Raw genomic sequence first — 24,991 nt, forward strand, 5'->3', positions numbered from 1 at the left:
GTATGCAGTTTGGTCTGTGGAGCCACGACCCAGAAAGAATTATCTCTCTGTGTCTTTGCTTCCTGGATGCCGCCCCCCACCACCACCACCAATGAGCAGCCTGCTCTGCCCTGTGCACCCACCATAACACTCAGTGTTATTATAAGTTTAAAGCAGCATGTTCAAGCAGCCATATAATAAATCTCTGAAGCCATGACCCAAAATAAAATTTTCCTCTTCATACGTTGATCGTTTCAGGTATTTCGTCACTATCAGTGGAAAGTCAATGAACTCAAAGTTACACTCAAAGAGTCTTAGGATTGTATCATTCTGAGTTTGAAAAGATTATGTGTCGCATGCAGCCATTGTGTTTCAATGCAATGAGAACAGAATTTGCTCACACTCGCTTACATTCCTCAAACACTGGCAACTGGCATGCACTCTCCAGCTGTGCAAGTCAGAAAGTATTAAGCTGTTGGTATCCTTTTGACTCAAGTGCTAATATCAGTGTTTGCCTAAGCCAACCACATGTTTCACATTACATGTAATGTTCATAAGCTTAGTCTTCTGCAGGTTCCTAAGACACGTCCAATAGCACGTGTGCTTCTTCATCCCAGGGGTAAGATAGCATTAATACTCAGGTGAATCCCATGGTATTTCTGTTCTCACATTCTAGCATTTAAGAGGATTCACCCCATTAGAGGGGTTGTAAGGATTTAGGTGAAAAACTCCTGCATTTCTCATCTCATAGTGACAATATAATGGTATTTTTATTGATGGGTCATGGATTTGTGAAGTCTAAATAGAACAGATAGTTTACTATGATTAACCCAGAATACGGTACACAATAAACCCTGGAGTGTCAGCTGGGCCTACCACCTCTCTTACTTCGTGTGTTACTCCCACCATCGCTGTGAGTGGACACCATTACCCTGTGCGCATTCGGTGTCAGCATCTGTTTCAGGCTCATACACAAGGTGAACTTGTACATTACAACTTTGTTCCATTACTGTAAATTGGCTCATAGATGATACAAATCAACTCCGCTAGTTTTGATAAGAAAAATGGTGTGGGATATTCATCACTGAATTGTAATAGCTTTTGTTGTTTTGTTATGCCAAAAAGAAAGGCAAAATATTAATCAGTGAGATTCAGTGTTACTGTTCATCATCTTACAATGATACACTAAATCCATTAAGTCTTACAAATATCAAATGCATCTTTGATATTCATTGCAGTTTCTTATAGAAGCTATTCATAATTATATCATAGTTATGATGTACATCATAACTATGCAATACATGTGTAAATAATAATCATAAATCACAACCATAGAAAATGGCTAAAATCACAACTGCAAACACAACCAAAAACCTAGCCAAAAAGCACAACTACTAAATAGCCTCAAAAAAAAAACTAAAAAAAGCAAAGTACAGGTACAAATTTAAGTACAAAAAAGGGATTCTCAGACTGGCAAAACTCTACAGTTAAATCACTTGCCACACAAACTTGAGGCCCATAGCTTGGTTCCTCAGAACCCATGAAAAATGAGTGGGCATCAGTAATTCCAGTCTTATGGATGGCAGAGGCAGAGGATTGCTCGATCTAGCAAGATGACTATAGAGACTCTCTGTATTATTGAACTATGGATTTGAGAGACCGTGCCTCAATGTTTAAAGTGGAAAGGTTATTCTATAGAGGAAGAATGTTGACATCAACCTTTGGCCTCCACATGCATCCCTTGTGCACCCCCCCCACACACACACACACATGGAAACACACATATATGTACACCCATCACACACACAAACACATTATGCTGGTGTGAATCAAGATGGTCCATAGGCTCATAGGGAGGGGCACTATTAGGAGGCGTGGCCTTGTTGGAGTAGGCTTGGCCCATTGGAGGAAGTGTGTCACTGAGGTTGGGCTTTGAGGTCTCAGGAACTCAAGCCAGATCCAGTGTCACTCTCTCTTCTTCCTATAGATCCAGATGTAGAGCTCTCAGAACCTCCTCCAGCACCATGTCTGTCTGCATGCCACCATGTTAGTGAACTAAACCTCTGAAACTGTAAGCCAGCCACAGTTAAATGTTTGCCTATAAAAGAGTTGCCCTGGTAATGACATCTCTTCATAGCAATTAAGACCCTAAGACACGCATGAAAAGAAAAAAAAAAAGAAATGCTTGTTGATCTGTTAATGGAAAGATAACATTTTTAACTTTCTCGAATCATTTCCTTAATCTAAAAATAACTGAGAACTTTTCTAGCATGAGTTTCTGTTTGAGTAAGTAAGCATACTTACTTAAAATTTGCTATTTTTTTATACTTTTAATGTGTTTAAATAGAAGCTTAAAATGCAGACATGTGGCATCTTATTAATTACATCACTCACAGCTTTTATAGATCCGTCTTGCACTATATTGGCTTCTTTACAAGGAGGATGTTAATAATTTAGAGGGTTTTTCCATAAAATTCCCTCATCTCCAACAATATGCAATAATGATGTGTTTTTCAAGACTACAGCAACGTTGCAGCAGCCTTTTAATGTTCTGAGGTAATTTTCGAAATGCAGATGGCATAATGCTTTACAGTTGCAAAGGGTTTAAAGGGAGTGGACTGAAGATCCTTCACAGACATGCTGTGTTTCGTCAAAACTCGCCAAAGGGACCAGGTCGCTGCACACAGCTGGGCCATGGTTTTGAAGTCAAAAGTTCCATGATTGATTAGAAAGATCTTGTGCCTGGAACAAGGTCACATGGGCTCAACTCTGACCTTGTTAAATTAAAAAAAAAAAGCAAGATAGCAATTGCTTGATGTAGAAGGAGATAGGCCACTTAGATACCAAATAAAAAGAAATGTGTTATTTGGATGTTCACTCTTCCTTTGTCATAGCATGACCCAAGAATGGACTCATGGGAAATTCTGAATGGTTTTTGAGAAAACTCCAGAAAAACAAGTCAAGAGTCTTGCGACCTCAGTTTCTTTAAAAGAACAAAATTGGTCTTAGAAAGTGCTTACATGCTCCTCCCAGGTATAGCAGAAAGGAGTAAGATTACTTCAGATTATTCATTACAACTGGATATTGTTATTTGTTTATGTGCTTCTATGGGGAAAACATGTTTTTGCTCTGTGTGGCTTGTCTACACATGTGGCTTGTCCTTTGTACACTTTACTTGTATACTTCCTTTTAACCCTCAGAGTATAAACTGCCTGGTGTTCTGAATAAAGTTGCCCATGGCAGGAGATCTTAGTGTGCCTTATTTTTAGGCTCCATTCTCTGAGGTCATGAATAAGACACGCATCTTCGCCCTCCATTCTGAGGTTTATAATCTTATGTTTATAAACTTATAATTTCCTGTGGGCTTGTTATTGCTGTGGACAGGGGACCTATTTTCTCTCTTGGAAAAAAAATCACGCTTTTCATCTTTCCTCAATATCAATCAGATACACTGTTCATATGTATCACATTCTATAGCTTCCTCTACATGAAATCATATATGTAAAAGAAGGAAGAGGCTGCTTGCTATTCTCTCTGTTCTTGTCATTGATAGCAAAAAAAAATAAGTCTGTTTCTCCAAAGCTAAACTATAAATTACCACAGGGTCTGGATCACACCTGCCATCTGGGAGCCAGATATAGCCTGTGTACAGGGATGCCAGAGTAGTCCAAAAAGGACTTGTTGACAGTGATGTGACTCTGTAGTTCTATCAACAATCAAGCATAGGGTGGCACTAGACCCAAAAAGAACTTGGATAAAATGCTAACTAGTCAAAAGTCAGGCTTTGTCATAAATACCAGTTACCTTAGGGTTCTGTTGCTGTGAAAAGACATGGTGACCTAGGCAACTCTTATAAAGAAAAACACTTAATTGGGCTAGCTCACAGATTTCGAAAGTGTGATGACAGGTAGGCTAGTGCTAGAGAAGTAACTGAAAACTTTACATCCTGAATCTCAGGTAGAAGGCAGAGAGAGAGAGAGAGAAAGAGAGAGAGAGAGAGAGAGAGAGAGAGAGAGAGAGAGAGAGAAAGAAAGACACAGAGACAGACAGACAGACAGACACAGAGACACAGAGACAGACAGAGACAGAGACTCAGAGACTAAGAGAGACAGAGACAGACAAAAAAAGAGACAGAGAAAGACAGAGAGATACTGGGCCTAGTGTGTGCTTCTGAAAACTCAAAGCCCATCTCCAGTGACACACTCTCTCCAACATGGCCACACCTAGTGATCCTTTTCAAAAGTTCCACTCCTTAGTGTCTAAGTATTGAAATATATAGGGGTCTATATGGGGGCCTATAGGAGTCATTCTCACTGAAATCACCACACCAATAAATAGTCTACTTTTAAGTATTTAAAAAGCACTTCAAACATATCATTCAGTTTAATGTAATGACTTGTAATGTTTGTATCATGATGCATACCTAAACTCCTTTGTCAATACATTAAACTTCATTTTTCTGTTATGGATGCTATGGAAAATTTAGAAATTCCATAGCGCTGTATCACCAGATATTTTCCAGGGTTTCTAGAATATTTTAAAGCTCTCTCTCTCTCTCTCTCTCTCTCTCTCTCTCTCTCTCTCTGTATGTATGTATGTATGTATATGTTTGTGTGTATATATGTGTGTCTGTGTGTGTACGTTTGTGTGCATATGTGTGTGTGCATGTGTTTGTGTGTATCTGCGTGTGCATGTGCGTGTGCATGTGTGTGTATCTGTGTGTATATATTTGTGTGTGTGTGTGTGTGTGTGTGTGTGTGTGTGTGTGTGTGTGTGTGTGTGTATGAACAGGTACATAATAGTATACATATACCTCAGGTATCAGTTCCTACCTTCAGCCATGTTGCTTCTGGGCCCTTTTGTTTTTTCTTGCCCATGGAAGTTAGCAGTCTAATATAAGCATTATTAATAGCACTTGGCATTTCAACTACTGAATACTCTATGTTTACCTAGCAATTATTCTGTAAATTATTTCTAAATTTTCCACGAGGTTCAGCCCATGTCAGAAAGGATTTTATGTGCGGTTCATAAATAACCAGCCATTAAAGTAGTTTCTTCTATTCCCTTTTCATGCTTTACGGTTTATGTTGGAAGATTTTACATAGTAGTAAAGAAGAAAAAAATTGAGTGCATACACTTAGAAATGGTAGGACCCAAAGGGGTCAAGGACAAGCACAGAGTCAAGTAACCGGGGCCCATAGCGGCCCACAGAGACTGAACCACCAACCGGGAGCCTCCTTAGGACTGGCCTAAGTCTTCTACACATTGCCTACAGTCATGTAACATGCTTTTCTTGTAGGAATCCTACCAGCAGGAGCAGGGGCTATTTCTGACTCTCTTACCTGCTTTGGGACCCTTTCCTCCTATTGGGTTGCCTCATCTAGCCTTAGAAGAAGAGGAGGCACCTAGTTTTACTGTGACTTGATATTCTTTGGCTGGTTAATATCCATGGAGTGCCTGCCCTTTTCTGAAGGGAAATGCATGGGGGGTGGGGACTGGGTGGAAAAGGGGGAAGGGAAAATTTTGGGTTGTAAAAGAAGTATTCACTAACCCATGGAGAATAGGAAACGGAGTGCTTAGGTGATCTAATGCTTTACATGCACCCTCCCCTGGGCAAACACTGACAAGTTAGCTGAGCATCCGACCCTCTGTTCCCTCATGTATTCAAGGCACATATAGGAGATATGGGGTGGACGACAGGTTTAAGCAGTCATTGTGTACAGCCCTCCAAGATGTGCTCAATGAACATCTGAATACGAGAATTTACAGGTACAGAAGACTCAATGATGGCTTCCTCATTCTAGGAGAACTTGAATGACAATATAGAAGGAAGGAAGCAGATGAAGAGAAGCACTAGACATAAGCCATCTTTCAAGTCACCTCCCTGACATCATCAGCTTTTGTCACTCTTTTGTATTCTCTGTCTACCTTATAAGCAGGGTAGCTCAGTGCCTATGACCTTGGGGAGAGGCATGGTTTGGGAAAAGAATTCTATAAATTATAAAGAAGTCTTTTCTAGTTTTAATTAAACAAACAAATTCAAATACAGCTTAAGGAGGCTCAAGAAAAATGTCATCTGCAAGAGTTGAGCTTCTGTCCTGAGAGCAGGAATTTTACTAGATCCTGAGGGAGGGAGCTTCGCCACTCACCAGCTGAATTATAGGACTGGGCATGTTATGATGTTTGAAGGTAACATTTACAGGATCTACTCTAAACGCTGGAAGAAGTAAGCACTGGTGGTGTGACTCTTGTAACATATGAGATGCCCTTGAGTTATCTCAATTGGAGATCCCCAAATGGACCATGGCACCTGCGTTCCTCACCTGCCTCACTAACATTAGACTCAAGGATGGAGTTTTAGCACTATTTCAATTGACCATCCTCTGGGTATTTATTGGTAATACAGCACATACAGTTAATCAATGCCATCCTTGACAATGTTCTCATCCTTATTCATTCTCGTTGCTAGTACTGAGAGGCACTGCACTCCTGGCACCGTACTTTTTTTCCCCAATATATAACAAATATTTTTATTATGAGATACAGGGTACTTGTTTATGAATTTTGACACCTATATACAACAAAAAGTCACACCTCCACAATCAAGAATCTTTATATGCTTTTGAACTGGCCTCGTACTTTAATTGAAACTTGGTGCAAAGTGCTAGACTTGTTTGCTCCAGCTACTACTACTACAAAAAAAAGAAAGAAAGAAAGAAAGAAAGAAAGAAAGAAAGAAAGAAAGAAAGAAAGAAAGAAAGCAAGCAAGCTGCAGCCTGGGTGGTTTTCATGACATTATTTTTCACAAATGTGAAGGCTAGAAACTCCAGAGTCAAACTTCCAGACTATTTGTGAAGTGGTAAAGAATCTATCCACCTCCTCACTGTTGTTATATAGCAGAGAAGAGTTTGGGCTACAGCAGGGTGGGGGCAGGGGTCTATTTCTTGGCTGATCAAGACCTAAGTACAGTCATGCCCCCCCACCTTCCTGTCTTCCTTTGAGCCTAGTTACCGCTTATGGGTGCCAACTTAAAACTGTATCACATGATAGAGATACAGTTTCAACGTATGAAATTTGGAGGGAACACAATTCATTCCATAGCAAATGCCAAAATATTTCATATAAAGCTTTTTAATATCAACTTAGCTACGTTTCGCGACCTCGATATTAAATGTTCTCATAGTTTGGATCTGTAGCTCGATTTTGTTTGTATTTTAAAGCAATCGTGACAGAACACACTCTTCCTTTTTTATTAAAATATGCAAAACTAGGGCAACGTGTCATCTGATTTACTACATTCTGGTTCAAGTGTTGAGAGAAGTCTTCAGAGACCTGCCAGGTTCTGTTAGGCCACACCCAGAGCTTCACGGCTTAAAACAAATGCAAGCTGAAGTTTTGACTCATAGGCATGTGGCCTGGCTCAACTCTCTTCTACGTGTATCTGGAAAAGACCCACCCACATAAGCTCTTACACATATGCACACACATATACACAGACCGAGCCAAGAATCACAGAAGCGTCTTCAGAGAATGAAGTCAAAAACCAGAAATGGAATTTCTTGGGCTACAAATTTCCCCCGTCCCTTAGAGAAGCGACTTGGTATTTCCTTTGTGGTTTGCATTTCAAGAATGTCTTCAATTCGGCAGTAAATTTCTTTCTGCATTATCTCATAACTCTATTGCCTCTTAAAATTGCCTGTATTAATAGCTGTTCTCTGAACACTAGAAGTTTGGTAGACAAATACCATAGATGACTGGGAGACATGACATGGGGAAAGGAAAGGCATACACTGGTCAGCTGCACCAAGGCTGCCTTATCTCTGTCTTTACTTTTCCTTTGATCCCTTGGGTGCAGTGAGGGATTTGCTTGTCTTACAAACCTCAGCACATCATCACAGCTGCTCAGCTCGTGTTTGGGCCAATGAGCTCCGTGTTCTAGCTCCCCCAACCCTGCTCCTCTGGAGCTCACACCAGTCAAAACTACTGTTCCTCCCAGTCTAAAGACAGACAGAGAAGGACCTAATAAATCGGATGCTGCAGTGTTCTTTACTGATGGTTTCCCTTCCCCATTGACTCTCTGCTCCTAACTAAGCCATGTTAGGAATACAATGGCAAGAGGTAGAATTTGAACTTGCCACAAGTATGAGGCAATCCTGTTTCATATACATGATCATAACAAGTATTTACCACAGGGTAAAAGCTATTTCTGTTCCATGAGTTTCTAGGGATCAGGATGCTGGCCATTTTGTCAGATCAGGTGTTTGTTTTTCTTCTTGAATTTCTTTCAACTCTACCAATTGCACGAAGCAATCTCCCTTAATCCAAGAGCTCAGACTTCGATTCAGAATGCACCTGTGGCGATTCTTCCTTGCAATATTCCCATACGTAATGTATGCTTGATTACACAGCGAAATAATGTGTGAGAAGTGTACAAAGGCGTTGGCTAAATATGTCTTGGATCATCGGAGACCGCATTTGCAGCAAAGCAGATGTTCGGGTTATAACTTATGACAACAAGGATTTAAGAAGAAATCTTAAACTGATCTTTACCTAAAATGGAAAATAAAGGAATTTCAAATGCCATAAATGTCTAAATATTTATAAAGGAGCCAGGTTTAAGGCAGCTGTAACAACTATCTTTAGAATCCCTCACAATGCTGCATCTTGCTCATAAGTGCTCGAAAATATTTGCAGTTTAATTGACCATTATTTTTTTCCTAACCAGAACTTGGATACATTAGCTTGAAAATAAGAAGCATGCTGCTTTATACCCCGGACCCCTGCTGCCAGACCATTCTTGCCCTGGGGGTTGGGCATGTGGTGGTGCAGAACCAGGAGGCTCAGACTATGGGAGCAGGTATGGGAGCAGAACACTGTAGCAAGCTCCTGAACACGCTGCCAGCAAGCTCATTCGTTAGTCCTTGGGAAGCACCCTTTAGGCCCTCCACCCAAGTCCCATTGGTCTGGAGCAAGCATATCATCAAAGTGGCAGTTCTCAATTGGCTGGCATTGTCCGCATCACCAATCTTTAAGCTCTCAGGCAGTCTTCGATTAGGTCCTCATGGGAAAGTTGGCTCTACAGCAGAGAGGCAGCTGTTGCTTTGTCGACCAGCCCTGCCATTCCTCCTACAGTAGTTCATACTTTTCAGTCCAAATCCAAAGCATTATATTAACTTATTAAAAGGTTGAAGCCCAGCAATGCTGCAAATAAAATAGCTACCGTGTTTCTGCGATTCTTTCCTCTTCTGAAGAGCTTGGTAACTATGATCAACTCTGTGCCCACTAGTAACAAGTAGAGGGAATGGGTTTGTAGTACAATAGGATTATTCTGATAGCAAAGTTACCTTTTAGCAAAGAAGTTCATCGAAGCCAAGGGCCCGTAAATACATCCTTCGATTTATGTATGATAGATACTCTTGTCGACCCACTTGAGCACAATGGTAGAAACAAGGTTGTTCCTCAGATAATTCACCATAATATCATGAAGCAAACCAAAACGTATTCTTTTGTCCAGTTACATTTATTTATTTTTATTTTTGCTCTATGAGAATTTCGTACATGCATATCAAGTGTTCTGATTATATCCATCTTCATGCATCCTCGTACTACAAAGCCTTTCCCTCTCCTCTCGCTGCTTTCCATCCCGACTTTACATCCTCTTTGTAAAAATTCACTGAGTTCCCTGTGAGTCCCCTGTGGGTATAATCTACTGCTGGGGTCTGGGTAGCTGCGCAGGGACCACATTCTTGAAGAAAATTAATTCTCCCTCACTCTAGAAGTCATCAATTGCCTATAACTCCTTGACTAGAGGTGGGACTTCCTGAGCTTTTCACCTACACGTTTTGAGATTTTTGGCTGAATGTTCTGATTCAGATCTTAGGCATGCAGCCACAGACATGGTGAGTTCATATCTTCAATGGCCTTGCTATTGCTGGTAGATATTGTTTTATCACACATATTCACTATTCATTACATGTAGCTATTACATATTTTCTGTTCCTTCTATCATGATGATCTCTGTTCCTTAGTGAGGGAGTATGACATACATGTTACATTTTGATGAGTTTTCTATGGTCTCTTATTAATTACCATCTTCTTCAGAAAGAAACTTCTCTGATGGGAGTTGAGAGATACACTAAGCTATATTTATAAAGATATTGGCTTGGCAGTAGTTAAAGACCATGTTGTCTTAGCAAAATGATAGTATTAGATTCTCCCTGGCACCTAAACCCAGCCAATTCCAGGGTTTTGATCCAGTTAAGACAGTACCAGACATGGGTTCCGTCTCGTGGGAAAGTACTTAAATCCAATCAGAAAGTGGTTGGACACTCCTGGAGCATCCATGCCACTATTGCCACAGCGGGCCCCATTTGTCAGGCCAGTCCAGACTGTAGCTTGCAGTATTAGTAGCTGGGTAAAGCTACTGATGACTTTTCTCCTCTGTGGCATGCATAAGATTTTTAAGTACTCTGAAAGCTAGCTAGTAATTGATGCTTTCAGGTCAATGCAAGCTTAATTCCTCCCCACCCTAGGGCTCAGGTACATGTGTGGCACCTTCAGCTATAGTGTCTTAGCATCAGGTTCTGTAGAATAACCAGGGCATTGGCAATGGCCTGTAATCTTCAGAGGAGGAGTCTATCAGAACCTACTGATGAACAGCTTGGATAGAAGTAACCCAGAGTTGCCACAGGGATTTTTTATTTGATAGCCTATGACATCTAGGCAGGCATTATCATTTCCCCACCACGTGGGTTGTTCCTTCCCCATATTCCCTTCTTTACTCTCTCTTCGCAGGCACACTACATTTAATCATTCATGTTTTATCCTTCCCCTTTTCCCCTTTATACCACGTGAATTCTACACCAATTCCTGAAATCCCTATTAATGATTTTTATAAGTATTCTAATGAAAGTACAAACATATCTAAAAATCAAAAGCTAGCATCCACCAGTGGGGGTAAAACATGCTGCATTTGTGGTTGTGGGTCTGGGTTACTTCCCTTGAAGTATATCCAGGTCCGTCCATTTACCTGTAAATTTCATAATTTCATTTTTATTTATAGTTGAAAAATATTGCAGCATATGTATAACACATTTTCATTATCCATTCATCAGTTGATGGACATCTAGGTTGTTTCTACTGGCTGGATATTAATGGAGCAGCAATGACTATTTATAAAAACCATTTCTATACTAGCACATAGAGTCCTGTGGGAGTATGCTTAGGAGTGGTATAGTTGAATAATGTGGTAGACCTAGTCTTTGCTTTTTTGAGGACTTTATACATTGATTTTCTTAGCTACTTCACCTGTTTTTGTTCCTATGTACACTGAATAAATGTTTCCTTCCCTATGTCTGTACTGGTATTTTTTATTTTTTGTAATTTCTTGTTGTGGTTAATTTTTATCATTCAGAGAGGGTAAAATTGTATACACACACACACACACACACACACACACACACACACACACAAACCTATAAGTTCTAACCAAAAGATCCTACAGCTGTCTAACCTGTTTACCAAAGTAGCAGGATATAAACTTACCACAAAAGAAGATCATTTCCTATATACGATCAACAAACATACCCAGAAAGAAAAGAAAGAAACAATCCTATCTGGTATAGCCTCAGAAACGGAATCTTAGAATAAACTTAACCAAATAAAGAAAAGATTTGTGCAATAAAAACTTTAAGACACTAAAGAAAGAAATTGAAGAAGATATCAGGGAATGAAAAGACCACTACGAATTGGTAGGATTAATATTGTGAAAATTGCCAGACCAAATGTTATCTACAGATTTAACATGTTTCCCATTAAATTCACAAAAATAAAAAAATCTAAATATTCATATGGAAAAACAAAAGCCCCAGGATAACAAAAACAAACAAACAAACAAACAAGCAAAATAAAAAATAAAAGCTCTGCTGGAAGGCTCATCATCCCTGGCTCCAAGTTATCCCTCAGAGCCATAGTGGTAAAATGACAGTAGTGCCTGCATACAAACAGACTCATTGATCGATGGAATGGAACTTAGAGCCCACATGGGGCATGCTCCTCTCACTGATGTTTGACAAAGAGGACAAAAATACATATCAGGGGTAAAAAAGACACCTTTTCGACATCTAGTGCTGGTCAAACAAGATGGCTACACGTAGAAGAATGAAACTTGATCATAATCTGTCACCTTGCATAGAACTCAACGCCAAATGGATAAAGGATCTCGACATAAAACCTGAGCCCTCACCTGTTAGGGGGCAAACTAGGAAATATTCTTTAACTTAGAAAGGGTTTTCTGAACAGCACCGTCATTAGGAGCAAAAATTGACATCTGGAAAGTCAGAAACCTGAAACACTTCATCCAGCAAAGGATGACTACACAATGGAAACAACTTTATCAGCTGTATTTCAGCTCGAGGGTTAATATCTAGAACACACAAAGAACTCAGGAGTCCAACAATGAACTGTAGATGGCTGAGAAATACTATGGTAAACATTCAACATCCTTAGACACCAGGGAAATGCAAGCTAAAACAATATCGCTGAGTTATAGTATATACTATGCATAAAGCAAGACTTGCTATATTTTAGAGAGTTCACATCGATGTTAGGATGCTCTTCAATCACAACAGAACTAAATTAGAAAAAAATAAAAGATGATAAGCAGCAGGCCAATGTCCCATCCACACACAGATGTAAGAACCAACAATTCTGAGAAAGTTAAGCTCAATAATTTATACAAGGATATACAGTGAAAAATAGTAGAGGAGAAAAAACGATTCTAAACTCACTACAGAAATGCAATGGCCTGAAATTCCCAATGAAAACAAATAAAACAAAGATAAAAACTGCTCCACAACTTTGTAAACATTTCGAACTAAATTCTTTACATTATTTCATTCAAATTTTAGTAGAATGGTACCATATGGAATGAGAAGTATAAGATTTGCTTAACATTTAAAAGTCAGTCCATGGAATTCCCTATATCAATGGAGTAAAATGGGGGAAGAGCAGTTCATGAGGTCAGCCACAAAATCATATTCAGAAGAAAGCATAAAAACAAACAAACAAACACTCTTTACCAGGCATATTGACTCACATAACCCATTTCCAGCACTTGCTTAGGCATCTTTCAAGGGGGATCCCCACTTTTGCTGGCTCAGTGTAAACAGACTGTACCAATAAAAGGGGGGCATGAAGGTGATGAGAGAAAAGAGACTGAAAAGGGACAGAGCAGAAGAAAACGTTGAAATTCCAATGCCCTGTCTGATGCAAGTTCTCAGCCAACGCCCATCAGTGCAGAGATTCTCTGCGTCACAACAGACATTCACCTCTTATGAGCACGGTGCTGTTTCGAAACCACCTTCCTGCAGTTGTGACAACCGAAAATGCCTAAGACATTGCCAAACCTTCCCCAGAGAGAGCAGGGGGGAGAGGGGGATTACCTTCAGCTGACTATTATCCTTAGTTTAAAAATCAACTTAACTGAACTATTTCTTTAGCCAAATAAAAGGCACGTAGTAAAGAGTAACGTTTAAGAACTTGGCGTTAAGCACTAGTATGGTGATAGAATAATTATCTTCCTCCATTAAATTCAAAACAAAGCAAGTGTGCATGTTTCCATGACACTGCTCAACACTGTAAGAATAGATGCTCTACTGTGCAATGAAGCTACAGCTAAAATAGATGATCAAAAATACTTATATTTTTGATCACATACCACATACCACATAGTGATGTACCTAGAATATTTTATGGATCTTTGAAAAGGTGCTGGTGCTGGTTAGTATCTGAGGTTAATATTTTACAGAATGCTAATCAATCTTCAAAACTGAATTGTATGTCTATGTAGCATTTGTAAACAATTTGAAGTGTGAATTTTCAAATACACTCACACTTAAAGTATAATGTAGTAGAGAAAATGTGACAAAGGTTTATATTAACACTGAAAAAGTATTGTGAGAAATAAAACTTAAATTGAAATCAGAAATACACTGTGCTCACAGAACATCGATTGATTGACGTCAATCAGCTTTCACCCTAAATGACAATTTAAATAATACTATAACATGCTATTTTGGGATAGATAAATAAATAAACTGATTTTAAATTCTCTACAGTGATGCAATGGTCTAAGATGACCCAAAACACTTTTGAAGAAAACTCAAAGCCACGGTGCTTGCAATATTGGAATGAAACTAACTGTAAAGCCACAGTAATTGACACAGCATGGCATTTCATGCTGTAGGTCAACAGGGGAGAAGGAAAGGTCAAGAAATAAAATTTTGTAAATTTGGTGACTTCATTGTTGTCAAAGTAACAAAGACAATTCCATGGACAGGCCTGCCAGGAATAGTCAGGAAAAATTCAGTACCCATATATTTTGGAAAATGACTGTTCCATAGTCTGATATGAAAATAAACTAACTCTAAAGTTTTTGTGAAGCCTAAGCAGTAAACTTACAAGTATACGAATTCTAGCATGAAACGTACAAGAAATCATTTTTACCTTAAGTTAAACAGATTTCTTTGCTGTGGCAGCAGTAGACATCTGTAAATAAATAAATAAAGAAGCAACAAAGAACGCGTGAGTTATTTAAATTATCACATGTGAAAATCCCTCGTTCCTAGGGAAAGACTGAAGGAGAAAGGAGAGAGTGCGTGACAGAGACAGGACAAGGGAGTGTGTGTGACAGAGAAGAACACCTACACTGGAACAATATCTACCAATCATCAATTCACCATAGTCCTTGCATGGAGAGTATTCACAGGCCCCTTACAAAGCGATAATCCAAATTTTAGCAATAGACAAACGTTTTGAACTGATACTTTCATCAAAGGCGCTCAACAACTTACCCGCCCATCGATGACATTGGATAAGAAAAGGAATCAACAAAACATTCCTGTATTGGTCATTAACATATGCAAATTAAACTAAGAAGAGGAAGAAGCATGACTACACAGCTACGGGATCCTAAATTGTCAAAGGTTTGTCACGGCCAGCGCTGGAATGATTGTGAAGGACAAATGTTCTCAGAGAATCCTGATGGAAACAAAATGGGAAGTCTACCTAGGAAAATAGCTTAGGAGTTTCTGAGAAATAGTTAAAACTGGCCATTAAATGATCTACCATTTACTCTTAGGTTAATTATATGACAGAGCTCAAGAATGAATATATATATATATATATATATTCATTCTAAGCAACGAAGAGATACTGACTAAATGTAACAATGCAGTTGCAAGGATGGATCTGAAAATGATGTGCTAAGGGAACAAGTCAGAAATGTGTGCATTTCCTGTCTGTGACAGAGCTAGAAAACAAATTGATGGGAAATGACAGAGAGAGCAAATGAGTGCTTGACGGAGAGAAACAAGACAAAGCCAGCCAGAGGGAAGCATGACAAACATGTGAAGATGCCTAGAGGTGACATCTGTGGTGTCCTGTTATCTATCGTGGCTGTGTGCGTTAGTCACAAAGCAATCAAGTTACAGATTTTAAATAACTTCGGGTTCCTGTATTAGCTACAAGTCATGGAACTGGCCAGAATAGTAATGAGAAATGGTAAAGTCAGCCAGGACACATAGAAGGGCGGACTGACCATAAAAATAAAGACACTCCCTAAAGAACTACTACGCAAAAGTCTGTGTTAAGTTTTCAAACATCCTTCAATCCTTCTACTGTTCCTGTTTTCACCAAGAGCTCACAGCTGTCCCACCACTAGAGCTATTTCAAACCTACATGTGTAGTTTGAAGTTTGGTGGATAGCTAGAGATTCTGAAAAGAAAAAGAAAAATCATCCCAAGGACAGACATAATGATCAAAGTGGATGATTATTTAAATGGTAAAGGGAATTTTAGCAATTAGGGAGTGCTATACCAACCTGAAAGCCTAAACACTTTATAAAGTCTGGCCTCCTTGAGTTGAAAACTCCTAGTTACTGAGGCTCAAAGTAAGCTTTGCAAAGGCTTAAGTGGCTGTGATAAAATAAACAAGTAAGTAAGTAGGTAAATAAATAAATAAGTAAGTAATAAGACCCCAGCAAAAGCAATTTGAAAGGAGGAAAGGTTGTTTTAGCTCACATTTTTTTCCCATCTTTATTAACTTGAGTATTTCTTATTTACATTTCGATTGTTATTCCCTTTCCCGGTTTCCAGGCCAACATACCCCTAACCCCTCCCCCTCTCCTTCTATATGGGTGCTCCCCTCCCCACCCTCCCCCCATTACCGCCCTCCCCCCAACAATCTAGTTCACTGGGGGTTCAGTCTTAGCAGGACCCAGGGCTTCCCCTTCCACTGGTGCTCTTACTAGGATATTCAATGCTACCTATGAGGTCAGAGTCCAGGGTCAGTCCATGTATAGTCTTTAGGTAGTGGCTTAGTCCCTGGAAGCTCTGGTTGCTTGGCATTGTTGTACATATGGGGTCTCAAGCCCCTTCAAGCTCTTTCAGTCCTTTTCTGATTCCTTCAACGGGGGTCCCGTTCTCAGTTCAGTGGATTGCTTTTAGCTCTCATTTCAAGATAGCAAACTACCTCTTTATGCTAGGGAAGTAAAGGCAGAAGGAAGGTGAAACAGCTCGTCCCATCCCATCTGGAGTCAAGAAACGGAGAGCGAGGTGTGGTGCTCAGGCTTTGCGGTGCTCAGCCTCCTCTTCCTCCTCATAAGATCCAGAGTTGCCTTCCCCGGCATGTTCCACCCTCAACTGTGATAGGGTGGTTCTTCCCCCATCAATTATCATAATCAAGATAACACCACAGGCACGCCCAGAGGTCCAGTCAGAGATGCTTATAGGTTCTGTCAGGTTGACAGCACCGACGTTTCATTCTTAGGACCTTGCCGAGTCAGTGCTGTTAACTGTAGAACCAGATACAGTCCTGATTGTCTGTTCTCGAGTTCTAGTGGCCTCGGCACCCTGTCTTACAACTAATCTAGTATAGAGAATGGAACAAACGCTTAGGAGAGTAAAGTGCTAAGATTTGTCAACAGCAAGGGAACAGATATTTTAAATCTTTACCGCAAGCCTGAGAGGGTGCTGAGCCCTTAGGAAATTACCTCATTGTCTTCACACACATGTTTGCAGAAGTCTGCATGAAAACCCAAGTCCTGGGATTTGTTTAGCGTCTGGCAACTAAAGATGAAAAATAAAGGGGATTAAATAATTGTCAATTACTGCTTCTAATACGGAGGAAGTAAGCATGAGGGTGCTTGTTAAATGAAGTTGGTGTTCGGGAGAGTGGAGACAACTACGGCATCCCACTGATGTAGTTGAGCAGAGCTGGTAGTGTTCACAATGTGCAGAGAAACAGAGAGTACCTGGGTGATGGCATCCCTGGGATGATGGAATCTACAAGGAACCTGACTAACAAGTACCAGTGGGGTGTTTTTGAGACACTGAGAAGCCAACACCTAGCATCATGGGAATAGGGGCAGAGATGGATGAAGACACAGCAACACACAGGAACACGTTCTTGCCATTCCCATTTGGCTCTGCTCCAGGATTTTCCTTAAAGAAACAAATACAGACATATAAATACATGCACACGTAAATAAATATCCTGTTCTCCACTCTGTGAGTCATGTGGATTCCGGCTAGTTTTAAGAGAAGAGCTGAAACGCAGAACATTTAAGACCTCTTCTAGGTTCACACACTGATTAGTGGCCATCAAGGGAGACAGTTAATGCAGATAAAGTGAAGCACAGAACGGAGAGGAACTGGGCTCCAGTGTAAGCTTGGCCACTTTCCATCACTTGGCTGGGAGAAAACTATTTCCTAGTATTTTATCTGTAATATGAAAGCACAGGGAATGCTGGGAAGAGGGGTGGCGGTATAAGGATTTGAATATGAGGATAAATAGATTTTAAATAATGAATGAATGATGGGCTGGGATTACAGCTCAAGGGTAGAGTGCTTGCCTACTGTGAGCTCCTTAATTCAACCCTTAGGTCCAGAAAAAAATAAAACAGGAATGAATGAATGGACTTTTGAATTTAATTTAGATTTAAATAATCTAAATGATCATATTTTAACTTGTATGATTTTCAGCTACAATTTTAAGTCTTTTGTTAACATATTTTATTTGGGAAGTAAATCCATAGGGTGGTTTCATTATTCCCAGTTTTGCTCTATTTTGTGTATATGCCTTTGTGAGGGGTGTCTGTGTGTGTGTTTGTGTGTGTGTGTGTGTGTACATGTTCTAGGACGACCTTTGTCATTGTTCTGGTGCCATTTTTCTTTATTTAATCAAACTGTCTCTCTCTGTCTCTCTCTCTGTCTGTCTGTCTCTCTCTCTGTCTGTCTGTCTCTCTGTCTCTGTCTCTCTCTCTGTCTGTCTGTCTGTCTCTCTCTCTGTCTGTCTGTCTCTCTCTGTCTCTCTCTGTCTGTCTCTCTCTGTCTCTCTCTCTGTCTGTCTCTCTCTGTCTCTCTCTCTCTGTCTCTCTCTGTCTCTCTCTCTGTCTCTCTCTCTGTCTCTCTCTCTCTCTCTCTCTCTCTCTCTCTCTCTCTCTCTCTCTCTCTCTCTCCTCAAATTCATTAAGTAGGGCCAGCAGTGAGCTCCCAGAATTCAGCTGTGTCTGCCCCACCAGTGCTGATATTACAGACATGCACCTCCATACCCAATAATTTTTAGGTGGGTTCTGGGTATTGTAGTCAGGCTCTTGAATCCCTCAGTGTGGCAAGCACTTTAGTGACTGGGATATCTCTGAACCCCCCCCCTTTTTTTTCTTGCTGGCGTGGTCTTTCTATGTAGAATAAACTAACCTTGTACTCCTGTCGGTCTCCCGAGAGCTGGAGTTCCAGACCTTTGTCACCGTGGCAAGCCCCGCTAGTATATTTATGTTAGAATACATGACATGTTCTGGTTTCTACGTGGCTTGAACCTGGTTTTGCGATTTGGCTTTTCTCTAAATTGTGTTTTCTGTTGCTTTTGAGACAAGTCAGTTGTCCAGTGAAGAAAGCTGCGGTAGCTGTAACCTCATACTTCATCAAGTTATCACCTGCACGGTGTTGTCAGGGCAAAATGAAAGATGGCCATTCCGCTGTTGGAGGACCTACATGCGTTTGTAGAAATTAAGACCACGTGAGAATATTCGTAAACAATGAGAGCCACTTAAATTCAGATAAGCCGACAGCTGTGGAGACGTGTGGGCTCAACAACTCCTGCATCTCGTTATATGTGCTATACTCATTTCTAACTTGGATATTGGAACTATTCTTACACTCTACATTATTGACAAGCTAAAATGTATAACCCTCTCATGGAGTCGGTAATTAGATTCATCTGATCCCTAATCAGTAAAAATCTAAAGGACTCGTTAGGTTACCCAGAGTTGTAGAAGGAACCCTTCCAATGTAACTAAAATGAAAGGGAAAGGTTACTGAGTAGCTTCGACCAAATAAGATAAATGGACAGATGCTGTTTCCTGTGTCTCTGGTGTAAACAAGGAAGCTGTCCCAATGGCCTGGCCACAACCTACATGTCCCAAGGCCACAGTCCCTTTTACCCTTGCGTTTTCCCTGAGGGAGAGTTCTGGGTCATAAAAGAGACTCTCGGTATGAATTCTTTCCAGAAATGATTTGAGCACTGCGTTTGTAACAATCTTATTATAAGACGAGCTAACATCTATTATTAATTGGTGCGCTAATTAAAGCCACATTCGCAGTTTCCATTAGCTTATTCCCTAAATTCTCCAGAGTTGGCTGTCTGGTTTTAATCAAAACCAAATGGTAGTCCAAGCTCCCAGGCTGGAGCAGCTAGGAGGAAGTCATGCAGTGGAGGCACAAAAGCAGAGGAGATAAACAGATGAGAGTTCACAAGCTGTCTGGGAAAAAATGCACACAGTCTGCTCGCCACTCTAGAGATGTGATTGAGAGACTCCGCCATACCGGAGGAAGCTTCGCAAGTGTTTAATGTCAGCAGGACTCTAACTTGATGAAGATGGAGTCTGCCTTCTTCCTTTCCAGCCTCACTAGCCGTGCTTGTCTGCAACTGGAGGATCCCTGACTGGAGGTAAGAAGACTCCATGGGCTGTGGCACAAAGTACCCTGTTCTGTTCAGATTTCTGGGGGTGTGAAGGAGAGAGAAGAAGGAAATGCTCTGCTTCCTGGATTCTCGGAATTTTACTTACAGACTTTTCTCAAGTCCAGGATGTAAATTTTTAAGTTATTTTTTAAAGTTCTAAACTTTAGAAGAATTACGGTATTAGAAGTCTCAGCCTTCATCTAGCTGTCTTAGAAAACTTTTGAAATGAGTCTTAGCAGAAGTGTTCTCCCTTTAACACAGTAGAAACGTTGTGCGCGGAGGGGAGAGGCTGCGCTTTCTTTCTTCCTTGTTTTCCACGAGCCCTGTGGGATAGGAAGGACTCTAGGACTTTCTGACGCTAGCTAATCATCTCAAGAGCTTTGACAAACTCACTTCAGTTCTGTGTAAAATCAGAGCTTCAACGCCCAGGCGGCTCTGCTCGGCCCCTCCCCTCCCTCAGCTTCATGCAGGCTTTCTCACATGCAAACTTCTCAGAGGCAGGAAATACTTTGCAGGCAATCTGGGCCTGCTTGTGGAGGCCCCTCTCGCAAAACATCAGTCTGCATTTAGAAGACAGAAGTCACTAGGATCGCCTTGACAGGATCCCGAGTTAGCTGAGGCTCCTTCCAGCTGCAGAGGGTGTTTTCTGTTAGAATCACACACTGCTGTTAAAGAGAGCTGCTGAGAATAGAGCCCGTGACCTCAGCCAGAAATGTGAACTTAGATTTTGGAGACACTAACCGGGCAGACTCTTCTATCCTGGCTGCGACAGCATCATGCTTTGGCGGTAACAGCAACTCCTGACCCAGGTAAGAGGCTGCTGCAACTGTCATGTAGGAGACAGAGCTGGGAACCTTGGCACCTTCGGCCAGCTGTTGATGGCTTTCAGAGCTGAGCCCTGAAAAGCAGAAGGGGAAAATGTGTAGTCAGTTGAAAGCTGCGAGTCAAAATCTTTGTAGCAAAATGTCATTTCTAAAATGTGTTCCGCACAGCTCTAGTCTCTAGCTCTAGTCTCTTTCCCCATACAGAAATGTTTTATTCTGATCTCCTTTTTATTCTTAACTTACTGACCAATTCATCTATAACGCGCCGCTGCCGATAGGTGTAGCACATCTTGAGGCCAATGAATCTTCTCATATTAAAGTGTGAAGCATCAGGAAATCCTTCCTCCTCTCTGTTTTCCCAACAAAAGGAGAACATGATGTTACAACGTTTTTTTTTTTCTTAATAATGAGCTTTCAAAGAATAATTGGTGTCTTACTGAAAACTATGAAGGTCAACTTCTTTAGTATTTCCCCCAACTATTTTCAGTCACATATCCAATTACTAATACACAACTTAAATTATTATTTTAAGAAAAGTAAAGATGAACACATTTACAAGTTATTTCTGTCTCTACACGTTTAATGTCAGTTTGGGAGCTTAAGTGTCGGAATTGCGTTTGGTTTACATTAAACTTGGATTCGCCGCTCAGATCTTATGGTGTGGGAATGCTCTGTGTTACTGAAGCAAACCGAATAGCTGATGTGATGTGTACGATCCCGTCAGTCATGAGAAAGCTTAGCTGACCACCGTTCATATTTCGAGTCATCGTGAAGTCATATTGTCACCATGCTTCAACTGTCTAAATTTTCTCAATGGCTAAATGTGCGGTCCAGGAGTAAATAAATGTAGCAATGCACAATATAAGCCAATTACAATGACAAAGATGATGCTATATTTAGAAGGAAATTATTTTTGAAAAACTGTATGGAATAGTATGCAAAGAGAACAAACGTTCGTGCCTATCTCAAGATCCATGACACAAACACGAACTGCAGTGAGAGAGGGAGAGCGGTTTTGCCAGTTGGATCATAAGAAATCAATAAGGATGTTAATCATAAACTTCTGTAAAGGACAAGATAACCATTGGCTGTGTTAGCTAATAGAAGTCTTCATTTCTAGCCTTGAGTGATGTAGATTGATGCTTTGACCTTGTCGCTGACAATTTAAGCTTTGTTAAGGCTTTTTAAAATGAGGGGAAAAAAAAACAGATTTTAATATGCAGAAAGTGAAATTCTGGGGCTTTAGGAGAATAGATGAGATCAGTGGCAGAGCAGTTCTCCACTGTGTGCAAGGCCCTGGGTCTGAACTATTTTACAAAAATAACCGAGTAAAATGCTAGGGAAAGAAAGAGCATTAAGTATCACTCTCTGGTGTTGTCAGGGATCACCAACAAGGAAGCTAAGGAATAACATTCAAAAGTGTCCCGTCCAAGGTCATACTGCTGGCTAGGGCAGGAGATGACAGGGCAACCATAGTCCCCGGCCTCGTGTGTTATGGTCTTCATACCACAGACCTTGCTTTCTGTGCACAGTGAAGTGTGTTCTTGTTCATCTAACAGGAGGCTGACTTTCAAAAAGGAAATTGGAGTTCTCCTCCTTCAGAAAAGAAAAATCAAACTCGCTGATGGACAGCACTTTCTCAAAGGCTAAGGTTGCTTACAAGGATTGATTAGGTTTTCATCTCCGGCTTTAAAGTAGCTGCGTTTTTGAATGACTATTTTGTTAAATCTTACTCTTATGTCAAGCCAGCTCACCTATATGCTATGATGATGGTCATTTAAAACTCGTGTTTCTTTTAAGAAAATGACCTAATGAGGAACCTGATACTCAACTGGCACAGGAAAAATGTCATCCCCACCAATGACCTTCAGACGTAATTTTAAGACCCTCAGTTATAACTGTCTCAAGGCTCTCAATAATCTGTGATATCTCAGCTAAATATGTCCACACCCCATTTCCAAGTCCAAGAGCCAAGAGGCTGTATGAATATTTCCATAAGAAAGTGTAAGTGTGCATTCTATAACTTTTTTTTTCTACCTCCGATCTATATAGCTCTACTCTAAGGCTTCAATTAAACTCTCTAGTACAGTTGTTCTCAACCTCCCTAATTCTGGGACCCTTAAAGACAGTTCCACCTGTTGTGATGACACCCAACCACGTAATAATTAATTTGTTGCAACTTCATTACGGCAACCTCGCCACCGCTATGAATACTAATACAAATAGCTGATAGGAGGGAAACTAGATATATGGAACCCCCTTGAGGGGTCGCGACCCACAGGTTGAGAATCCATGCTCTAGTCCCATACTAGGTATCTCTTTTGCGCTATCTAAGGAGTGACCAGGGAGATATCAAATGAGAGAGTTCACTAGATCCTCTGTGGCATACATCCTTCCTTACAGCACATGTGTGCCGCAGCAGTGTGCTTTCCAGGCAAAAGGCTTTTCCCATAAAACTAATGTGTTCTGTTTCTAATGGGTAGCCTTTCCTTAGAGCAGTGCCTCTCAACCTTCCTAATACCATGACCCTCTAAGGCAGTCCCTCGTCTTGTGATGATCCCCAATCTTAAAATGATTTTGTTACTGCTTTGTAGTTTTGCTACAGGTATGAAATGTAATGTATATACCTGATACACAGAACATCTGACATGTGACACCAATGAAACAGTCGTTCTGGGGGCGCAACCCACAGGCTGAGAACCACTGCCTTAGATTCTGTGCTATGGCACTGTCTGGCTTTTAGTTTGGGGGAGGGTTCCTAATATTGACACCTACAGTGCTCAAAACTCTCTCCCGCAGCCATCGCACTGCACTGCAGGAGACTGGATACCTAGTCATGCTTGCTGGAAGGCAGTGAACAGTGAGCAGTGTTCACTTTTCATTCTGAAGAATTCTCATTGACAGAAAGGAGGTTAATCCCTTCCAAACCTTTCCATACCACACACCTTGCTGCGCGTTCCTGGGATGAGCCTAATCTTATTTACTGATAAATTGATTCATGGGTTTAAAATTGGTCTAAAGTGGGTCATTTCTGAGCTGTCATCTGTTTTTGTTTCTCCTTGGAAAGTGCAAAGACTGCTATTGCCTTGTGAGGAGAACGACCCTTTTAAACCATTTACTATAGAAAGGTTTTGGGCAATAGCTGACACATGATTGATTCATAAGACTTTATGTAAGCATAATCAAGAAACACCAACAGTTTTGTATGAGAGTAGGTTTCTTGAAGCCAAAACTAAATACCTACAGAGAAATGTCCTTCTTGATCAGCTTTGAGACGTTAATGTAGTTTACTACTTCTCTGGCTTTAAACTGCCTGTCTGCTTAAGAGTTTTGGGGAATGCATGGGCTTCATTTTCAAAGAAGCTTTTTCTAAAAATAATGAAGGCAAACTATAGACACTGAAATCTTACTAAAAGAAAATTGATTTCATTCAATGGAGTATAGGCTGTTTATGTACATGAACTTGAAAACATTGACAGGGAAGCACGTATAAAATGAAATGTCCAACTAGGAGGCCATAGAGATTCATCACAAGAACCTTCCCATTAGCTGAGGTGGATGCATGGAGATGAGCTGTGGTTGGCCACACATCTCAAGCAATTCTATTGCATTGAAATCCCAGAGCATCTTAGCACTGCAATGCAGGTAAATTAAAAATGGAAATAGCAAAAGCAGGAAGATCAAAGAGCAAGCTTAGAAAGTTGATTTTCATTCCCAGCGATTAAAAACACCTCTAACTCTTCAAGAATTACCAATACCTGCTTGCCAGTAAGTTGTGCACTGAAGGGGAGCAAAGGGGACAGAAGAAATAAACAGGGTTGCAGAATGTTAATATGTTAATTTGACTCTATTCTCTGGTCATCCCAATCTGATAGACTAATACTTGTTAAGGAGGAAGAAAAAGAAGTGTTTGGCAGAAGCCATCAGAAGTTAAGGCCAGAGGTTAACAACGCTTTTATAAAAATGACATTACATTTCACTAAGAACCAGAAGCACAAGCTTCCAGAAAGAGTTTGAAATGAAAGCTTATATGAGGTAGAGTGAGGGGGCCTAGCTGCTTCCTCAGTTAACACAGGACAGGATACTGAAGGAATCCTAAAGGATGCAGGACACTGACTGGGTCCATCTTTGCCCCTCAGTGCTCCTGATTTGAGTCAGTATGAGTCACATTT

The 24,991-nt window shown here is 40.6% G+C and overlaps 2 protein-coding genes across 2 annotated transcripts in view; both read left to right on the forward strand.

The window, feature by feature from the left end:
- Erich1 (glutamate-rich 1) overlaps positions 1 to 24,991 on the forward strand; it is a gene marked incomplete at its 5' end in the record, with an annotated part of 52,793,804 nt that overhangs the window by 32,489,013 nt on the left and 20,279,800 nt on the right.
- The window catches only part of Dlc1 (DLC1 Rho GTPase activating protein), a 379,420-nt gene continuing 373,970 nt past the window's right edge, over positions 19,542 to 24,991 (forward strand). Inside the window, exon 1 of one of the 2 annotated variants that reach the window (XM_087589032.1) lies at positions 19,542 to 19,983. The gene's annotated coding sequence lies outside the window, so the exon portion shown is untranslated. 2 annotated transcript variants of the gene reach the window in all.

This window comes from Rattus norvegicus, chromosome 16, assembly GCF_021556685.1.
Source record: "Rattus norvegicus strain SHRSP/BbbUtx chromosome 16, alternate assembly SHRSP_T2T, whole genome shotgun sequence".
NCBI lineage: Eukaryota > Metazoa > Chordata > Mammalia > Rodentia > Muridae > Rattus > Rattus norvegicus.